The sequence below is a fragment of the Carlito syrichta genome, unplaced genomic scaffold (genome assembly GCF_000164805.1).
Source record: "Carlito syrichta isolate Samal-C Ts95f unplaced genomic scaffold, Tarsius_syrichta-2.0.1 Scaffold303207, whole genome shotgun sequence".
NCBI classification, from domain to species: Eukaryota; Metazoa; Chordata; class Mammalia; order Primates; family Tarsiidae; genus Carlito; species Carlito syrichta.
In genome coordinates, this window is record NW_007247303.1 from 22,580 (window position 1) to 27,285 (window position 4,706).

General features: G+C 40.2%; 1 pseudogene; it reads right to left on the reverse strand.

Moving 5' to 3' along the window:
- Nucleotides 1-4,027: 4,027 nt before the first annotated feature.
- LOC103260435 overlaps nt 4,028-4,706 on the reverse strand; it is a 24,284-nt pseudogene continuing 23,605 nt past the window's right edge.

The window sequence follows — 4,706 nt, forward strand, 5'->3', positions numbered from 1 at the left end:
CTTGAAAGTCAAGGTGATCAAGATGGCAAAAGTTGAGAGGAAGGAATAGCCAGGGCACTGGGGAAAGGCAGAAGGAAAGTTTCTCTGAAACTGGATGAGGGTATACATTCCTGAGATGTTCCACTCTTCTGGGTGTTTGGCCAAACTCATTTGGCTGGATTATGTGGTGGAATCTTATTGGTTGGTAATGGATTTACCAATTCTGAGCCTACAGAAGACAGTAGAGGAGCTCACAGCCTTGATGTACACTTGCCAACCCACCACTTCCACAGGATAATGAGGGACTGCAAGGTTCACCAGAAACAATACAGCATTACATTTCACAACCATGACATTTTCAGTGTAACAGAGTACAGTTATCGACACTCCTATGATGCTGTCGTTGACAACTTCACAACCCAGGAACATTGACAACTAAATGAAAGGCAGGTATCTCTATATTTTCTCACCACAGTGATAAAACAGGGAAGCATCAATCCTGCAAGGCTGGATCAATATCAATCTCTAAATATTAGGGAGTATTTAATATTCAGCGATTCAAATATTATGCATGTTGTCCCAAGAGAAAATTTTTGGAATTTCTCCCTCAGTGTCATGTGGTACATGAGCAAGCATTTAAAAACTTTTAAGTATTTTGTATATAAATAAGATAGGCAAATAAATTTATCGTAGTTGTATCTTTGGGCTTTCATAATCAAAGCCCAGCAAAAGTACCTAGATAGAGTCTTACCATTTCAAAGTCTTAATCTTTGAAAGAGAACACTCTTTACTTTACAACTGAAGTTCATTGGTGAATATATTGGGTTATGCAGAAAATTATAACAAATATCAAACCAAAAGATTTTGCTTATTGTCAGCACCATTGACTATAGTGATGATCTTTGGAGGAAGGGAAAAGATTTGTGATTTTTTTTTTTAGAAAGCAGAATTTATTGAGAGGACAGAAAACCTCCCAGAGTGGGAGGGGACCTGAGGGAGTTGCCCAAGATTTACAATGTAGCCCAGACTTTCTGTGTTGCAAGATATGCCTCAAATAATAACTTATTTCCTGAAAAGGAACAAATTATTATGCATTTATGAGAGAGGATGGAAAATAATACTCTAATGTTCAGGAACAAATCAGTGAAATCCAAAGCAAGAACAACGAGAAAATTGAATGCTCTCATTGGAAATTTTCACCAGTTGTTTTGATGTGGAATTCATTGTAGCAGGTGCAGAAGTGATTGGAAGATTCTGGTATTTTAGTGGTGAGGAGATCAAAGGCAGAGTGAGACTGTAGCCATTCAGGTAACTTTAAGACACAACCATGAACTTCCTATAAACCACAACACTAAAAGAAGTAGGTCATTTGTTCCTGTGCCTGAAAGGACACAAATTAGGAGGAAGATGCTATTAAATAGATGAGAAATATATTTCCTTACAATGGGAGGTAGATATCTGAAATAGAAAGCCTCAAAGTTGGACAGCATGATAGGAGTCATGCAAGGCCCCCTCCAGTAAGGTTTGAGCGATAGTCTCTACTGACCAAACTAGATTTGAAATCCATCACCGGGTATATTCAATGGCATGCCCACCTGGGTCAGTTAGAGGGCTTCTGCACTAGTGAAAAGGTCTGGAAAAACTTCCTTAGTGCTTTGCAAAAATCTAGCCCAAGTTTACCTAACACAACTCTTCTTTTCCAATGGTTGGTCCCTGGAGAGGTAACCAGAAGTATAAACATTAATGTTTCACAGTGAAGGCAGTGAAAGCATTGTTTTGTACAATCATGGCCCAAATACCTTCAAGAGTCAAGGGAATTATAAAAGTCCTAATGCAGTCACTGCATACATCTTTACTCATGGGTATGGTTCTACCCTTCCTAAAAAGTGCACAAAATCATTAAAACATGTTTATACAGACCACATTTCACACATATAAAAATCTATTCAAATAGCTCTAATAGGCCTCCAAATGGAAATGTGAGATGCTCTCTTTATCTGAACACCATAAAATAAAATCGCTTTTACAATACTGTTGAGTAATCCTGAAAGAATCTGAAACATACTAATCAAGCCTAATCACTGCTAAAATGTTGCCTTTCTTTCTCTGTAACATGCCATAGTTTACATAAGCAAAGTGAGAATGCAAATCCTTAGTGCAAACAAGAAACTACCTATAAACACCAAAGCTAGTCTGCATGCAGAAGATGCCTGACACTCTCTAAAGGTCTAAATCTGAGTCCTAATCTTGGACAAGGGCAACATACGTGACCTCTACCAATTAATAGGAGCAGAGGAGAATGAAACCAGGAGAAGGCCACGTGTAGCCTATGTCAATAACTAGAGTCGTGATATTTTATAACCACCAGTGTAGATGCTAAAAGGAGGATCATTAGAAATTTTAGTTACTCCAGAAGCAAGGGAAACATTATTTTTTAAGTTGTCTGAGTTATAAAATACCTGAAATGCATAATGAGTGTAAATGCTCTTTTGAGATATGAGAAAACATACATTCTCAAGAGAAAAAGTTTACCCACCTGTACAAAATATAAAGCAAATAAATATTTACTAGTTCATATTGAGAACATACTACATATTTTGAGTTCAACTTTATTTTTACTGATCTATCAGTTTTTTCTCCCCCATTTTAATGCCGATTTCCATTTCACTGGTTTTAATATATCTTGATATGAACATATGTGTATATATACAATATACCCTTAACTAAATTATTAAAGGACAATGCTATTTAAGCTAAAACGTTCTAACGTTGAAAGCTTAAAGTATTTTGTCAAGCACATTTTAAGACAATGTATATAAACCTTGATTTGGGTGATCGGAAGAACAAATTATATCACCAAGAATACATAGGTTTTACTTTGTTTTGTTTTTGTTTTTTATAACTACTTAATCCAGCAATGTAACTAGAAATCTACACTCTCCGGTTCCAAAGCTTAATTTTTTTTCTTTTCTTTTCTTTTTTATTTTTAAAGAAACACCCATGGTTAAATATCACTGAGATTTTTTGGCAGTCCAACACTTCAAAAGGACTCTGAAAGGGAAAGGACTCCAGAGTCCCATCTGGGTAGAGTGGCTTCCAAATTCTTGCCTTTGCTGCTTGAGTATCAGTCAGTTTGTCAATAATGATTGGATATGAATTAGACCCCTCTAGATGATGGCTTCTTCCCAAAGTGCAATCTGTGGTGCTGACTGTGGAATAAATTCCCTGTTACTGTGTAGGCTAGATCTTGTTCACAGAAATCCTAAACCAGCCACTGAGTACGGAATAATCATGCCACTGCAGCCCGGGAGGGTCCTGAAATCTCATTAGCAATCTGCCTTCTAGTGAGGCAACACAGCACTGCAGGTAACTGGGAATAGATGGGGGGTTTTCATTTTTGTTTTGTTTTTCCCTTCTATTTCAGAGAGCAAAGAATTCAAGTTTTTCAGATAATGCAAGATGAGCGGTCATCCTCAGAAGATAGCTCCCAGAACTGAGTCGAGCAAGGCTAACACAGATAGGTCCCCAGGTCAGAGTAAGAGGCAGGTGGTGCTGCTGTCCTCACAGAGCACTCAGGGACAAAGGTCCTTTCATCCTTTGAACTCTCCAGGGCTTTCCTTGGGTATTAGCATCCTGTTGTCCACGCTCTCATCACACAAGTAGGTTCCATGCAAAGAGCAACCAACCTATCAGGAATGTTAGAAAATAATAGGCTTTTTGTAATTTTTTTTTTTTTTTTAGCAAACCGTTATCACAGATGAGCCCTTCAAAAAAGGGCCATGTTGAATTTTTTTTAAAAGGCAAAGCTGCACAACTTTTATAAAAAGACCAAGTCTTCGTTGTTGTCAATTTTCAGAGAAGGATCTATTTTGTGCTGTGGGCTGGATGTTGGTAAGGCAGAAGATAATCTTGAGATCTGTCATTTTGGATTTTGCTTCTAGCTTTGAAAAGCCTTCAGAACTTGGCTTGCTTCTGTTTGTCAAAGCGGTAGCAGAGTCTCAGTGCGGGTGCCAGCCTCAGGCACAGGTACTTCAGATCATGTCACGCTTCAGAACAGCAGAGCGTGGCCACCAATCTCATGGCTTCTGAAGAGCTCCACGTGAGGTCCCAGAGGCTGCGGGTCGACACCCTCCACTGTCCTGCAGTGTGGTCGCCTGGCGTCCCCCGGTCTGGAGAAGGGGCTTGAGGCTGCCTCCACCCTACCTTTGTTTTTCTCTTGAGACTTCTCAGGGACACTGGAGGCCCTGGGGAAGGGCTGGTGGCTGAAGAGACCATCGCTCAAGAGGCTTGGCACAGCTTGATGAGGAAGTGGGGGGCATACCCGATGCGGTTCACCATGACCAGGCTCTGCAGGTGCTGTTTGCCATCAAAGGAAGCCAAGACTGATATCTTCTCACCACCCTGCTTGACCAAGAAGAAGACTAGCTTCTGCCGGTGGGCACAGTCGATGCATGCGTGGACGCCTGCTGCAGCACCGCTGACCGACACTCAGGCCCTAAGTGTCCCAGGAGCTGCTGCGCCTTCCTCCTCTCCAGACATGGCCTGGCGTTGGCTTGCTTATATATATATGCACATATATATACATATATATGTATATATATATTATTTTTTATTATAAAGACATGGGGTACAATTCAGGGTTAGGTATACAAATGTTGATTATGCAGGTACCCTTGTTGATGAGGTGTGCCCCTCCCTCCCCTAGCAGTTCCCTCAACTGCCAATCC